Below are 17967 nucleotides of genomic sequence, written 5' to 3' on the forward strand. Positions count from 1 at the left end.
GCAGACTGGTGAGGATAACTTCGAACAACGACTAATGCACACTCTCATCCTCCTCCTCTGCCCACTCTCAGAGACGGACCGTTTCCAAACTTATCCTGTGCCAGTCACTCCTACTACTTGTCCACTTGATCCAATCCCCACTCCGCCAACCTCCTTTCAAGCGATTTCTTCTTCAGTCATACATTCACTTACTCACATTATCACTCCTCTCTTCACTCTGGAAAACATTTCCCTCAGCATTATCAGGCTCAGGTAATCCACTCTCTAGAATAAACCATCTCTAATCCATCACTTCAAAAATAACGAAAACTACAGACCGTATCCCTTCGTCTTCCATTCATTGCAGACCAACTTGATCGAGCCTTGTTCAACCACGCTCTATGTTCCTTGTACAAACACCCTCCCTGGACAGCAACATCTGGGCTTTCAAAGCGCCACTGGGAACTGAGACTGCCCTGCGCTCGGTTACTGAAGCCCTGCGACTGGCAAGAGCAGCTTCCACATCCGCAGTACTGCATCTTGCTGACCTGTCCTGCGCTTTTGACACCGTTAAATCACCATATTCTCCTGTCTACCCTCAGAAAGATTGTCTCTCTGGAACCCAGGCCAAAAAAAAAACTTCGATTCCTGTGGTTTAAGTCCTACCTTTCTGATAGAATCTTTCAGGGTTGTCTTGGAGAGGTGACGTTTCTAAGTCACAACAACGTGCTACTGGGGTTCCCTCAAGAGCTTCCGTACTTGGACCGCTTCTCTTCTCCATTTACATGACAGTTCATTAAGGATCTGTCATTCAAAGCATGGCTTTTTCTATACTATCACTGCTATGCGATGATGACACGCAACTCTACTTCTCATCTATCACAACCAGATGACCCGACGGTAGTTTGCTTCGCAATTTCAGCCTGTCTGAGTGACATTTTCTAGCTGGATGAATACACCATCACCCTTCAGCTCAACCCTTACTAAGACTGAACTGCTGGTGATTCCAGCTAACCCCATCGTTTCATCACAACTTCTCTAATACAGGCTGGTGTTGGTCGTCAACACCATAACTCCTTCCAGGACAGCCAGAAACCTAGGAGTTGTGATGGATCATTTCAGTTTTTGTAAGCTTTCACAGACCCATATTGCTACAAACGACCGGGTCCTGGTAGATTCTGCCTTATCCAACACATTAGGAAGATTAGACCCTTCCTGTCCAGAGAAAGCCACCCCAACTTCTTGTCCCAAGATCTCTTGTCTCTCCCCCCTCCCCTCCCAGACTGGACTATTGGTAATGCTCTCCTGGGCTGGGCCCCTTTGGCGGGCCTTCCTGCATGTACTAACTATCAAGCCTCTGCAACTGATCCAGAATGCAGCAGCGAGGGTTGTCTTCAAGTGAGCCAAAAACAGCCAGCCCATGTTTACTCCCTCTCCTCATCATGTTAATCACTGGCTACTACCAGTATGCCGCTCGCCATCACATTCAGGTACTGATGCTTGCCCTACAAATGACTTACCACTGGCCCGCCACCCAACATACCTAGCTCACTATCTTCCAATCTTATGTGCCCTCCAGAAGTTTGCGCTCTCTGCAGTGAAAACGCGCCTTGTGGTGCATCCCAAAGAGGTTCACAATCACTCTCACTGCCTTTTCCCCTGGACTGTGCCAGCATGGTGGAATGACCTCCCGATCTCAATTCTCACAGCTGAAGTCTTTACTCCCATTTTCAAAAAACACTAAAGACTCATCTTTTTCGCACAGCACTTACCACTAGACTAGCCTTACCGTTCTTTGTCTTGTCTAGCATATGCTAAAAAAAAAAAAAAAAAAACCCCTGGCTACGTGTTTTGTACTAGACTAACTGAGATTTGTCATGGCACTTGTATACTGTTGTAGTTCTCTTGTTGGTTTGATTGCTTCTATTGTTCTCATTTGTAAGTCGCTTTGAAAGGTGAGCAGATGATGTTTGACTCTCCTCAAAAGGGGGAGGATTTTGTTACTTTGTTACTTCACTGTCACAGATGACGTATTCTGCAGCGCTACAAAGCAGCGGGAAGGCAACGGCTACCATCTCCATCCTTTCAGCTCAACGAGATGATCCTAACTGCCCTGAAGAGGACAATAACAAGGTGCCCATGGAAACTTGTTAATTTCTTTTTGGAATATTGGACCTGTCCACTGACTGGTAAATAATAATTATTTATTTTATTTATTTTTATTTACTACTATTTTTCAAGCTATTTTTGGAGATGTTTGATCTCTAAGCTTTTGGCTCAATGGGTCTTCTTGCGTTGAAATGGACTGGTCATGCATCAACATATATTTCTTTTGTTTATGCAGACCCACACTATCAATAATGTGCGGTATGCTTTGGCTTTTGTACATAGTTGTTTGTCATTCCTTTCTTTAGTTTTTTTCTATACCCTTCAACAGACATCAATACTCTTATTTATTTTGCTTTTCTTTTAAAATGATTATGCATCTAGGATACATAACGTTTACATGTCACTGGCAGTATGGCATTGCTTGTATTTCTCTTCAGGTAGACATATCTTGACATTGCGAGCACATAATGCAGGTTCTGAATATCTTATCATTGAATGTAAATGGTCTAAATTCTCCTATTAAACGTACCCGTATATTAGAATATTTGCACCGTAAATCGATTTCCTGTGCCCTGATACAAGAAACCCATTTAAAACAATAAGATGTGGCACGTTTTCAAAACAAGTATTACAACCTGGCAGCCCTCTCTTGTGCTCGTAATAAAACTAAGGGGGGTGCTTATCTTAGTCGATAAAAGGTTACATTTAACTATTGAAATATACCGGGAATGATGATGAGGGTAGATTTGTTTTTCTTACACTGTAAAATACATAATGACAGGTTAGCATTGATCTCCATTTACTGCCTGAATCAAATCAAACAAATATTTCCAATATATTACTTGAGCAGATTGATTGTTCTTTAGTGATGGGTGGTGATTTTAATGCTGTCTTAAATCCTGCACTGGATAAAGCTCACCCTGATACTACAGCTAACCCATCCTCTAAGTTATTGAATACATTTATCACAGAACTCAATGTAATCAATCTTTGGAGAATCCAGAATACTACATCTAAGGACTTCACTTTTTTTCTAATAGACATAAGACTTTCTCTAGGATAGATTACATATTTATCAGCCCATCTATAATTTCATCTAACTCTTCCATGTCTATATTACTAATTTTATTGTCTGTTCGCTCTGCAGTGTTATGTAATGTTCACCTTTCCAACATTAAGACCAAGGCCCCTAGATGGTGTCTTAACACATCATTACTAAAAAATCAGACATTCATAATTCGCTGAAAGATCATATGAAGGAGTTTCTCGAAATTAATATATCTTGTGATGTAGACCCACAAATATTGTGGGAAACAACGAAATGTGTAATACGAGGATTCTGTATATCCTTTTCTTCTGCTCTTGCCAAAGTGAAAACCCGCCAATTTACACAATTAGAAAATAAGATCCAAGTATTACAAAACTTACAAAAACGTAACTTTTTTTCTGATCAACAAGCTACATGATTGTCCTCCTTGAAAGAAGAATATGACTTACTTTCACAATCAAAGGCAGAGAGTTTATTTTACATAGGACTCGAGGCAAAACTATTATTTTGAATCGGAGACCTACCTTTGCCACTTGTTGGGCCCTCAGGCTGAAGGAATGTGAGTCTAAGGCATACATCTGTGCAATAAAATCTTCAGATGAGCAGGTAACCACAAACCCTTTGTTAATTAACAATGTATTTAAAGGGTTTTACACAAATTTCTACAAAACCGAAACCAATTTTGATGAGTCAGTTTGTAAAGAGTACTTGGATAAATTAGAACTGCCTCAGATCACGCAGATGGATAAAGACTCTTTGGAGGCCCCGTTAAGTTTTGAGGAGCTCCATGAACCACTAAAAAGTCTTCAGAAGGTCAAATCACCAGGCTTAGATGGTATTCCTCCTGAATTTTATTTAGAAATATGGGATGTGGTAGGGACTCCTATGCTTGATTCATTTAATTTTGCAACCGAGCATGGTACATTTCATAGACACCAAAAAACATCTTTGATATCATTGCTTCTTAAAAAGGGTAAAGATCCATTGGATTGCTCTAACTGCAGACCAGTATCACTCATCCCATGCAATCTAAAAGTTAATGCTAAAACTCTTGCCTCCTCACATGGAGAAAGTAATTCATAGCTTAATCAAAGAGGACCAAACCGGTTTTATATAAGGGCATCACGTTGATAATATGCGTCGACTGTTTCATGTACTTGATTTTGCAGACTCTCTTCCAAGTCCTTGTGCAGTTTTTTCACTCGACGCAGAAAAAGCGTTTGACAGGCTAGAGTGGAACTATATGTGGGCAGTTCTGCAATATTTTGGTTTCGGTGAACATTACATTTCTATGATTAAGACTCTCTACCACTCACCTGAGGCATCAGTCTTGACTGGTAATATTATCTCCCCCATTCCCTTTACAGCGTGGAACGAGGCAGGGATGTCCACTTTCCCCTTTACTGTTTTTTTTATCCCTTGAACCACTAGCACAAGCTATTAGTTCCACAGATGTTACCACCGATTAAGATTCATGACCATAATCATATTATTTTTTGTATGCTGATGACATTATCTTATATTTAGACCATTTTGATTTGTCAATAACCGGTATAATTAAGGAATTTGACCACTTTAGTAGTTTATTGGGGTACAAGATAAATTGATCCAAATCTGATTTAATGCCAATTAACAATGTTAAAAGTTAACTCTCCTATCCCCTCATTCATTCCTATTAACGATTCTTTCATTTATTTGGGTATTACCATATATAAAGACATTCACACAATTGCTTAGAAACAATTTTAATAATATTTTAGTCAAGATCAGAAGTGATACTCAAAATGGAATAATCTTAAAGTCTCTCTTCAAGGCAAAATCTCCACCCTCAAAATTAATCTGTTTCCTCTGCTTAATTTTCTTTTTTCTATGTTGCCACTTTCCCCTCCTCCAGGTTACTTTAAGGAGATCAATTCCATACTTTCCCAGTTTATCTGAATGGTAAACGACCCAGAATAAAAACTTGCCCATGTTGCAGCATCCTATACTTTCAGGACGATTGGCTGTACCAAATTTTGAATTAAATAATTTGTAAAATATATATATAAACATGGTTACATCTCACTTAGTCATACTTTGCTCAAATATCCCAAAAACTATGGAAGAGTGCAACCTACCTTTCAGTTGGTGATGACATTTGGATTACATCAAAACAGCATCTTCATTGCCTCTTCTTTTTCTGTGCACAGAAAATTAGTTCTTAAATTACACTGAACAAAATTATAAGCGCTAACACTTTTTTCCCCCCATTTTTCATGAGCTGAACTCAAAGATCGAAGACTTTTTCCATGTACACAAAAGGCCTATTTATCTCAAATATTGTTTACAAATCTGTGTTAGTGAGCACTTCTCCTTTGCCGAGATAATCTATCAACCTCACAGGTGTGACATATCAAGATGCTGATTAGACAGCATGATTATTGCACAGGTGTGCCTTAGGCTGGCCACAATAAAAGGCCACTCTAAAATGTGCAGTTTTATCAAACAGCACAATGCCACAGATGTCGCAAGTTTTGAGGGAGGGTGCAATTGGCACGAATGTCCACCAGAGCTGTTGCTCGTGAACTGAATGTTAATTTCTTTACTATAAGCCATGTTCAAAGGCGTTTCAGAGATTTTGGCAGTACTTCCAACCGGCCTCACAACCACAGACTACGTGTAACCACACCAGCCCAGGAACTCCACATCCAGCATCTTCACCTCCAAGATCATCTGAGACCAGCCACCTGGACAGCTGCTGCAACAATCAGTTTTGCATAACCAAAGAGTTTCTGCACAAATTGTCAGAAAACATCTCAGGGAAGCTCATCTGATGCTCGTTGTCCTCATCGGGGTCTCGAACCTACTGCAGTTTGTCATCATAACTGACTTGAGTAGGCAAATGCTCACATTCAGTGGCGTCTGGCACTTTGGAGAGGTGTTCTCTTCACGGAGGAATCCCGGTTTTCACTGTACAGGGCAGATGGCAGACAGGATGTATGGCATTGTGTGGGTGAGCGGTTTGCTGATGTCAACGTTGTGGATCGAGTGGCCCATAGTGATGGTGGGGTTATGGTATGGGCATATATATGTTATGAACAACGAACACGGTGCATTTTATTTACGGCATTGTGAATGCACAGAGATACCGTGACGAGATCCTGAGGCCCATTGTTGTGCCATTCATCAACGACAATCACATCATGTTGCAGTATGTGTATATTTAAAGTGCTTTAAATCTTTCTTTTCTTTTTGATTGTGATTATAAGAGTCAAATCAGTGTATCATTACTCAAGGTTACAATTGACAATTGGTTACAATTGGTTACAATTGGGGCAGCTGTGGCCTAACGGTTAGAGATTTGGACTTGTAAACAGAAGGTCGCAGGTTCGAGTCTCGGTGCTGGCAGGAGTTGTAGGTGGGAGGGAGTGAATAACCAGCGCTCTCTTCCACCCTCAATACCCATGGCTGAAGTGCCCCTTGAGCAAGGCACTGAACCCCCAGTTGCTCCCCAGGCGCTGGATATAGCTGCCCACTGCTCCGGGTGTGTGTTCACTTCTCACTGCTGTGTGTGTGCACTTGGATGGGTTAAATGCAGAGCACCAATTTCGAGTATGGGTTACCATACTTGACAAATGTCATGACTTTCACTTTAAATTTTCTGGTGCCACAGTTCAACCAATTGTTTTTACAGTATTGTATTTGAACTTTTTAATGTTACTTAATTTATGCATTTACTATGCATTTTCTGTGGTGGTTGAACATTTTAACCAATCACAATTTGCCCCACACAAAATAGGCATTTTAATTGAAATTTCAGCAATCAATATTAAACACTATTAAATAAGGCAAATGATCCATTTTATTTGTCATAATCATCCTTTAACCTGCCTTAAAACAGACTGGTTTTTGTTTCTTCTTTTCATACATTTCCAGCTGCCTTAAGAGTAATAACTTTGTTGCTTACATAATGCTTATCAATGGAGAAATAGTGATGTTGTGTAAAAAGTCATTTTTACAGGGCAAATGCTAGAGATTACATGTGCATTATATATTAGTATTAACATTTTAAAAAGTAATAGTCATTTTGATGTAAATGTTGCAGAACCACCTCTCTGCTCAGGATCTCAGTGAACTTCTTGGCCTCTTTCGTAGTGTAGCATCTGCACATGATAGAGAAACATGTGAGGCAGACAGAAGTAAGCTCAGGGACAGTGTCTTGTATAAGACTAACACAGCAGTTTGAAACTATGTTGATAAAAAGGTGGCTCGTGATTAAAAGAAGTAGGGGTTACAGAAGTGTCCATGAAAATGTTCTATTGTGTCACAGTGGGGATTGTTATGCATTTATGTACACTGACAATAAAAAGGGAGGTTATAAAGGCATTTTTCAAATTGAATTAGTGTAAAATACTTTTTTCCTTGTTTATTTTCAGAGGTGGTGCTGAGGATTCTCCCCAAATGGATTTAATGTTTCTGTAAACACAAACAATGGCATTGAAGCAATGAACAACTCTTTGAAGAGCTTTTGCCTGAAGATTTCGGGTACTAAATCAGTAACATCTTTAGTTGAAATTATAATTACTAAATTCATACCTGAGCAGCTCCTCTCATACACTAAACTTAATTACACGTACAGCAGTGAACACAAGGTCTACAGTGCTAAAGTTCCTGAGTTCCATTGGCTTTTGTGGAACATTGCCTACAAAAAGCATGAAAGGCAGCTGCACATTATACCTCCCAAAATCTTTCAAGAACAGAGCAATGGTGTATATAAAGTCCAGAGTGAACAGTCATGTGACTGGTGCTCTGTAGACAAAGATGGTTTTCCATCATGTGAATGCAGATCTTTAAAATCATCTTTTTTACTCTGCAAGCATTTTTTTGTTTGTTTGCTATTTTCAAACACAATGACAGCTCATGTTACTCCTAGTGCCCAGATTACATCAACAGTCCATATGTCACTCTTGACTTAGACGTGGCATCAAGTCAGAAACTCTGGCAGGTGAAAGAAGTGATTGACAAAGAGCAATACTGTACATCCTGTGGCCAAAAACAGTCTTGACATCCAATGCTTGAACATGGATGTGGAGGCAAACAGAGTTTCCACTGCACAGAGTGTTCTATGAGAGAAATTAAAAATCTCTCATACCTATGCACTGATATTGAATTGTTACAAATATGACTGCAGTCATTGATGAATTTGCAGAAAAGATGAAAAGCTCTGTTCCAAAGGAAGATGCTCTACCACTTCTAAGCAAGAAAGATGATGTGAAGCTGAAACTTCGTGTACTCCCAACCTAGAAAAGAAAAGTAAAGTTGAGAGCCAAAAGAAGAAGAATTGAGAAAGGAAACAGTGGTAAGATCATTGAGGGTAGAATTGTTGTCTGCATCCAATTTAAAAGATGCCATTCATTGCAGCTTATTTTATGTTGCAGGTGACATGGGTGACCAGTCTGGTTCTTTGAAAGAAAACTCGCTGACAGACTGTGCTACAATAGTTTTGCCAGGTGAGTAATAGGTAAGTGTTATACATTTATTATACTGTAACTATGGGTATGTAACTACACTGAACAAAATTATAAACGCAACACTTGTTTTTGCCCCCATTTTTCATGAGCTGAACCCAAAGATCTAAGACTTTTTCTATGTACACAAAAGGCTTATTTTGTTCAAATATTGTTCACAAATCTATCTAAATCTGTGTTAGTGAGCACTTCTCCTTTGCCGAGATAATCCAAGTGTTGTCGGTCCAGGAGAGGTCCTCTGAGATGTGCACACCCAGGAATTTGGTGCTGCTCACTCTCTCCACAGTCGCACCATTGATGGTCAGAGGAGCATGCTGAGTGTGCACTCTCCTGAAGTCAACAACAATCTCCTTCCTGCTTTCTCCACGTTCAGAGAGAGATTGTTGTCACTGCACCACCACCGACCAGGAAACGGCTCACCTCACTCCTGTAGTTTGTCTCATCTCTGTTGCCAATGAGACCTACCACAGTCGTGTCATCCACAAACTTAATAAAGAGATTGGAGTTGTGTGACGGTGTGCAGTCATGGGTCAGCAGTGTGAAGTAGAGGGGGCTCAGCACACATCCTTGGGGGGCCCCAGTGTTCAGTGTGATGGTGCTGGATGTGTTGTTGCCGACCTGTACTGCCAGAGGTCTTCCAGTCAGAAAGTCTAACAGCCAGTTGCACAGCGTGTTGAGCCCCAGCTGGACCAGTTTGTGAATGAGCTGTTGAAGGATGATTCTGTTGAATGCTAAACTGAAGTCTATAAACAGCATTCTGACATATGAGACTTTTTTCTCAAGATGTGTGAGTGCTGAGAGGAGGGTAGTGGCGATGGCATCATCGGTTGAGTGGTTTGACCGATATGCAAACTGGAAGGGGTCCAGGGAGGGGGGGTGGCAGACTTGATATGGTGCACGACTAGCCGTTCAAAGCACTTCATGAGAATAGGGGTAAGTGCAACTGGACGGTAGTCATTGAAGCAGGATGGAGATGGCTTCTTCGGGACTGGAATGATGGTGGTAGCTTTGAAGCATGTGGGGAACAACAGCCTGACAAAGCGAGAGGTTGAAAAAATGTCTGTGATACATCGTGAGTTCCACTGCACAGTCTCTCAGTACATGCCCAGGAATGCTGTCAGGACCCGGAGCTTTGCTTTGCGCTTGATCCTGCTGAAAGATCTCCCCCACGCTGTCCAGGGGACTGCGTGAATCACCTGGTCGCCAGGGGGGGTTGGAGTCTTCTGTGCAGTGGTGCTGTTTTGTGCCTCAAACCAAGCAAAGAAGGCGTTCAGCCTGCCTTCCAGCAGGGGTGATGGTGCTGTCACAGGTCTGGCGGTGGGGGGATTTGTATTCTGTAATGGTCTGTATCCCCTGCCACAGGCTCCGAAAGTGCTCTCTGGCATAACGGGCAGGCAAAGAAGGTCCCTCCACTCTGGTCGATTCTGGGCTGTTTTCTGGATATCTCCCCATGTCAGGTTCATAGTTTCATTTCTTCTACTATTGTGCGACGCCAGGTGATCTTGGGTCGTCCTTTTTTTTCTTCTTCCTTCCGGTGTCAACAATGAAGGGCTACTCTTGGGATGCTATCTTGCTCTCTTCTCAAAATGTGTCCAATCCAGTTCCAGCGGCACTTTGTTACAATGTTATGCATGCTGTCTTGATGACATCTTGTTAATAGTTCCTCATTTGATATCTTGCTGGGCCAAAAAATCCGACAGATTCTTCTCAGACTCCTTGTGTGGAAGATTGACAGTTTGCATACATTAGGGTGGACAGGACGCAGCTCTGATATAAATTGAGTTTTGTCTTGATTCTATACTGCTGAGACTTCCATATGTTGTTTAACATTCTGAAAGCATTTCTGGGTTTGTTGATTCTGTTTTTTTAATGTCAGTGTGTGCACCCCCATCATATCTTACAGTATCACTCCCAAGATGGGAGTGAACTCATTTGTTGTCTATTAGAGCTACTCCATTCCGGCGGGTTGGCAATGGATCTGAGATGTTTAGTGCCATCACTTCAGATTTCTTCTCTTAGTTTTATTTTTCAGGCCAACTTGCTGTGCAAAGTAAAGCTAAGACATGATGTTTTCTCTTGCATGTGTTGGTGAGTGTGCGAAACCAGAGCTAGATCATCAGCAAAATCGATGTCTTCCAATACTGAGAAGAGGGTCCATCATATACCTCTTGGTTTGTCTTCTGTTGTGCGGCGCATCACCCAGTCAATAACGATGTTGAAGAGCAATGCTGACATCACACATCCTTGTCTGACTCCTGTCTTTACCTGGAATGTCAGGCTACTGTTTCCCACCCAGCATTTAAAGTTGGTATAGAAGGTCTTGATGAGGTCCACTATGTGTTGTGGAATTCCATACTTCCTTAATAAGATCCAAAAAAGGCTATCTCGGTGTATGCTATCGAATGCCATTTCAAAGTCAATAAAATTGATGTATATTTGCCATTCTGTGCATTGTTCTATAATGTTGCGAAGTGCAAAAATCTGGTCAATGCCCCTCGTCCCCTTACGGAATCCTGCCTGTTCATTCCTGAGTTTCTTATCTACTGCCTCTGTAAGATGCTGCTCAATGATTTTTGCCATGATTTTGCTTGGTATCGATAGGAGTGTGATTCCACGCCAATTGTTACAATCTCTCAAGTTGCCCTTGTTTGGTATCTTTATAATAATTCCTTTCGAGTAGTCATCAGGTATTTCCTTTTTCTCCCAAATAGTTTTGAATAGTGGTTGAAGTATTTTGGAGGTGAGTTCTGGGTCTGCTTTGAAAAGTTCTGCATTCAGGTTATCTTGTCCTGGGGCTTTTCCATTTTTTTAGGGACTTAATGGCTAAAACAATTTCTTCCTTTGGTGGTGGTTCGATTCCAATGTCAAGGTCATTCTCTGCATGAAAGTTACCCCTCTTCTGCTTCCTCTCATGCCGCTTGTGGCGCCTCCGCTGTGGGCGAGACGCAGCAGTGGGGGTTGGTGATGGTGAAGGCCTCCGGAGCAGACCGAGGTCCCGCAGCTCCTCTTCATGCATGTGTGGAGTTTAACTCTAAAAAAGAAGTGGTTCTGCCGACATCGAGCATAAACTCAGGACTGTAAGCACGCTTGAAGACAGGTAGACGCAATGAAGAGGTACAAAAACACTGTGACTCACAAGAAAAAAACACAAAAAAACTGTTCTGACGGGAGTTTGAGAGAATCTGGCTGCATATGGACGCGCGCCATTTTTTTTAATGAGGAAATACAATTTTCTTTGTTTATGAGGAAGGTATAGAGAAGTATAGAGTCTAGAGAAAACATTACTTCCAGCCACATTATGTCAAGGATTAATAACGCTTATCACAAAATTAAATAAAGATCCCCTCTTAATAGACAATTGCCATTCAATTACATTATTAAATAATGATTATAAAATTATAGATTTAGTTCTATCAAAAGGATTGAAATATGTTTTGAACTCTATAATTGACGCAACACAATCAGGATTTATGCAGAAAAGGCACATTTCTAATAATATACGGTTAGTTCTAGATATGTTAGATTATTCAGATTTAATAGACGATGATGGTTTCATTTTCTTTTTAGATTATTACAAAGCTTTTGACACATTGGAACACAAATTTTTATTGCAGGCTCTCACAAAAAATTGGCTTTGGCGATGCATTTTTGCAGGATGGTCCAAATGCTGCAACATAAACGGTGTTCAGCTTTATCAGATTAAGTAATGCTACTTCACCTAGATTCTTTTTAAAACGAGGAGTTCGTTAAGTACTGTTCTCAATGAATTCTTGTAATACTTGTAAAAACTGTAAGAGTTTTCATTAGATGTTTAAATTATTAAATGCTTTGTTTTGACACTGTTTTTTATTGTTTAATGACACTTTTGTAGAAAGATACAGGAATATTAAAATGTATATTGAATAAATTAACCCTTTGATGCACATCATGGGTCTAAAGCAGAGGTGCCCAAACTTTTTCCTATCAAGTTTCCTATCATTGTGTACTGTAAAACGACGATATAAATAGTGGCTACAATGAACTGTATTGTACATTGTACTATAAGTAAATAAGATTGTTTTCATCTATTTTACCAAATACAATGCAGTTCAGTGCCTAACAGAGCTTTTCGATCTATTTTATTTTAATGTTTTATAGTTCACAATTAACTTACATTACAAAGAAAACATAGAAACAGTCTTATTTACAGTACAATGCAGTTCAATGCCTAATACAGCTTTTCCAGCTATTTTAATTTTTAATAGTTCACAATTAACTTATATTACAATGAAAATGTAGAAACAATCTTGTTTACAGTACAGTGCAGTTTAGTGCCTAATACAGCTTTAGTAAGCTGTGAACTCTAGCAGCATATGAAGCTTGCAATTTTCCAAAGAACTCTAATGAGATACATGAAGCTGGTCCTTTTATTTTTTCAAAAAAGTTTTTCCAAATTAATGCTGCAGCTGACTCTGCGTATAGACAAAAATCAGGATATTGTATAGGTGAGAGTCTGTTAGCTTGCTTCTCAGTTCATCATCAGTTCAAGTTCATCAGACTCCGAAGTCTGTTCTCACAGAGTGTAGGTACTGCCAAAACAGAGAGAAAGCATCACTTGTGCCTTTTGCACATCTTTGGGTACTTGTTTGCTGGGACACATTTGTAGAAGTCTGTCAAGGGAAGGGACCTGAACTTGTGTTGCAGTTCTGAATCACACTGAAGCTCAATTAGTTCCATCTGAAGATAGTCACTGACTGTGTCCACACTGATGGTGAAGGGTTGAGCAAACAGCTCAAAGTCAGTAGCATTGTGTCTGAAGTCCTCAGAGCGACTGTCAGACTCCTGGATAAGGTTGCTGAGAACAGCATCATACTCTGGGACCTCCTCTCTCATCATTCTTTTTTAATACTCTCTCAACAGCAAAAAACTCTGCTCCACTCTGCCTAGAGCAGCTCATTGGCGTTCTTTTTTCTCACCGCTGTACTTTGAGAAAGCTTGAGAATGTTTTGCTTCATAATGACAATGGATATTGTACTCTTACAAAACAGCAACTGACTGTTTATAAACTAGACATACTATAATAAACTTATAAACTAGACATACTGCCCTTGAATTGATTTCGGTAAATAAAAAAAGCATCTTGCCAAACTTTTTTACATTTTCTTTTGTCGGTGTGCCACTGCCTCGACCTCTCCATTATTGCCTGAATGTTCATTGATGTTGATTTTCCTTGTTTTTTTATTTGCTCAGTAGCTTTTAGTAGGATCATTCGCACAGAATGATTTTTTTTTGCATTCTACTGCAATACTTTTCCATTGTTTTTTCATTGTGTTTCAATTCAACATGCTGGATGTCTTTTGAATGTTGTGCTTGGTCCCACATCTTTTAGTAGCATCTCACACACAAAACAGCATTACAAACACGTTGCACTTAAGTTAAAAAAACGTTCAGCATTTAAAAACAAGTCTCATGATCTTGCACTTTTTCATTCCTCAGTCAGTCTGCCCTCCAAGATTTCTGCACTGGACGCACAGGAGCAAGCAACTTTAAATGACAGATTTCAAAATGATTTCTAGCAAAGCAATTTAATATGTACTAGTCTTATTTAATTTATATCTCAACAGTAGTGCATGATGAGGAGTTGAGCTTGCAGTGGCCATCACGCCTGATGACAGCCTTCAGATGGTTGATGATGACCTGACTGTTGAGGTGAAGCTCTTCAAGAGCCTTGTCACACCAGAAGGAAACATCAAATATGGGCTGCATTTCAATACAAATCCAAGATAGGATCTTGGGTGTCTTGCACCATAGTCATCCTTGGGACGTACAACTGAAATTTACAGCCTACGTTAACATTTTTGCTGAACCATCACATGAGAGCATAGATTTGTATTCATAAAAGATAGGTAAGCATTATTAGATATGCATTATAAATGCAACTTTTTTTCTAAATCAAATCATAAAATATACATATATTCTCTACCTGCCCGTTCAGAATAAAGCCTTCTACACACTGCACAATTTTAGCAATCCTATAAGATCATTTCTGGTCACACTGTGTGACATGTATCTAATAAACTTTTGTACGACATGCATGTAGACTGTACGATGATGACAACTATTGACTTGTAGGCTACGCACGCATTATTTCTATAGAAGAATAAAAACATCATTAGCATGCGCTAGTGGTAAACAAAAAGAACATAATGAATCACATTTTGACAGTTGCACTTGCACCATGGCGGATTTGCTATTTAAATGGCTGAATTTGCAAGCCAGGAAAACTGAACGCTTCTCTATCGAGGAAATGGCTCTGCTCAGTTACGCTTTAGATTGGTCCTGGAGCAGAGCCATTTCCTCGATAGAGAAGCGTTCAGTTTTCCCCATTTAAAAATCAAACACTCAAATATCAAATCCCAACATGTCAAAATTTCAACCGGATTTTAAAGGGAATGGGAGATGAGACGGTGATTGGTCCTGTGACCATCTACAGGACAAGCCGGATTCCACCAAAGTTCCCTGAGGTGAAACAGGCATGGGAGGAGGTAGCTGTGAGTGTGTCCTTGTTTTTTGGCATCACAAGAGTGGATGTACAATGCCGAAAAATGAACAATGATATCAGAAAATGGGGAAAACAAATATGAAGAAATATGCAAATGATATTTGCCATTTCGCAATAACCTTGATATTGTGTAAAACCTTGGAGTCATCTGCTCTCCACTGTGGTCACTATGCTAAATCCAATCAGTTCACACATAATAGAAAGAGAGGCTGTGTTGACCCTGATTATTACACAAACACCTAGTGCACCCTAAAGGATACGCCAGGCTTTTATTTGTGGAATTCAGTAAAGACACATATTCTTCTGAAAAGGCTCATCGACAAATATTTATCGGGAGTGTGTATGCTGGGATATCATAAATTTCATGGAGAAAAAAGTAACATAACTAGTATTGTAAACTAATACTGACTAATTACTTTTAAAATAAAGTAATCAGAACAGTAACGTGATTACTTTTAAAAGGATCAGTGATAAAATTTTCAGAGTAACTTGCCCAACACTGTATCAGAGGAGATGAGCCAAGAAAGACATGTTCCTGGATCAACATCTTTTGATGATCCTGGATCAACATTATTGTCCAAAAATATAGATTTAACCCAATCCCTACCCCTAAACCTAACCCTACCCATAATTTATTTCTAAAATCAGTGCGTGTGAAATGATATCTGATTAACAAGGGAGTAGAAGCACCTAACCCTGATTGTAAGCCTAAAACAGATATTTCCTGAAAAGTTAAATCTCAGTTCTGATTGGTTGACTGGAATGTTGATCCAGGAACGCAGCAAAATTTGGTAAAAATCACACTCACCATTTCTCTCCACTCAGCTCTTCCTCTCTTTCACCAGTGAGTTTATGATCGAGGAGAAAACACACCTATTTTGAAGTATGCTGAGGTTTTAGCTGGCCTCATACAAAGAAAACAGACCCCTTTAGGTGAAGCTGTGTATCAGGCTTTTCTACTCTTTTGGTTTGAATGAAAAATGCAAATTAATTCTCAGCCACTTTAGGTACCGCTTTTAGAGCAGTAAAAATAGCGTGTTTCCTGGCAACGCCTGCACACATAGCAGCACTGGCGGCCACAAACGCCGCTTTCTTTATCAGGCATTGGCAGGCGCAGAAGAAATGAAAATGAGACCAATCACCGCGAGATTAGCCATGCAAAGGAGGGGTTTGGAAAAATGAATCATTGAGCCTAATCGCTTGGGAGTCGCGGAGCAAGCACAGAAAAAGTAAAATGCATATTATAAGACAATGAAAGTGTTTTTTTGACCTTGCATGCATGTCAACTTGACTCCCAAAACTAAAATATGAACCTTTCATAACCCATAATAGGGGCACTTTAAATACCTTTGGTCTAATTCCTGACTCTCTAGCGAAGAGCCTCTCTAAAAAAAACAGAGCACAAATTTTCAAGAGATGATCGCAGCATCTCCTTGGGTTTTTTTTTTATTTTTTTTTTTTTTATCATTTCCAGGGCTCTCTGAAGTCTAACTCAAATAGAAGACAAATAGAAAATGAAACGAAACATAAACAAATATATGCTATCATTTTCCCCTAAATCATTTTAGCTTCATTTGTCTGATAGCAAACAAAAGAGGAAAAAAGTAAATAAATGACAAGATGTTGATTAGTCACATTGATAGTGTTTCAATGATTTTCCAAAAGAGGAAAAAAGTAAATAAATGACAAGATGTTGATTAGTCACAAGAGTGAAAGATGTCCCTCAGCCTTTGCATAAAAACACAATTAGTTTTATGTAATTGAATGGCAAGGTCAGAAAACACAACGTTTGTAAATGTAAATGTACATTGCCTAAATCATTGGTTCCCAACCTGGGGTCTGCGCCAGAGTTCACAGGGGGGGCGCGGGAGCGGATATGCTTTGAGGTGAATAAAGATGCGTAAAATGTTCTACTAATAATTTTATATAAAAATATTTTTTCAAAGTTTTTAAAAAATCATATGCTAACAAAGCCGATTTCAATTACAATTTCGTTATTTCAAATGTAGGCGCGTTGCGCGTGGCAACCATAGACTGTAAAAAAATATGGACGTAGTGTCCGTGACGTCACCCATAGTCTCCTCAATAGCGGTTTTGAAGCTCAAAGTGTGCAGAGCGGGCCAGCGCCATCTTGGCAGTGCGTCACCGCGCGACTCTCCCGGAAAATCGAAAATGGACAAAAAGGCGGGAGCTGGTTGCTGAAACCACGCCCACCTAGCGCGACGGCATTGTCAGCAGCGGCAATCCACCTGTCACTCAAGTGGTCACGCCCTTAATTATACAGAACTTTAAGGCTTAATATAATTTAAACGCATGAGTTATAAAAAAATTCACCCCCCTCACAGTTGTCATGAAGGGCAAAATTAGCAATATAGACCAAAATAATTTTTTGAACCAGGCTGTAAACATGTTTTTTTTTCTGCTGTAAAGTTGGGCATTTTAACATGTGGAGTCTATGGGACTGACTCCCTTTTGCAGCCAGCCTCAAGCGGCCAGTCGATGAATTGCAGTTTTAGTCACTTCCTTATTGGCTTCACGAGAGAGAGCGGGAGGTTGCCGCTCGGTGGCAACCCAGATAGCAAGTGTTATATATTGAATACAAGTTATGTTTATGTGGCAAATTTTCCTTCAATCCATTTTATAAAATTGTTATTTTTCTAATATTACTAAATTGTGTTTAAATTCCTATTTGTGCTTAAAAATAAAAAAAAAGTTATGTACATTTATTGAATTATTTTCGCTTGGCATACCTGCGTCATGACGTCATCGCACGCTTCAGTATG

The sequence above is a fragment of the Cyprinus carpio genome, chromosome B4, assembly GCF_018340385.1.
Source record: "Cyprinus carpio isolate SPL01 chromosome B4, ASM1834038v1, whole genome shotgun sequence".
Taxonomy (NCBI): Eukaryota; Metazoa; Chordata; class Actinopteri; order Cypriniformes; family Cyprinidae; genus Cyprinus; species Cyprinus carpio.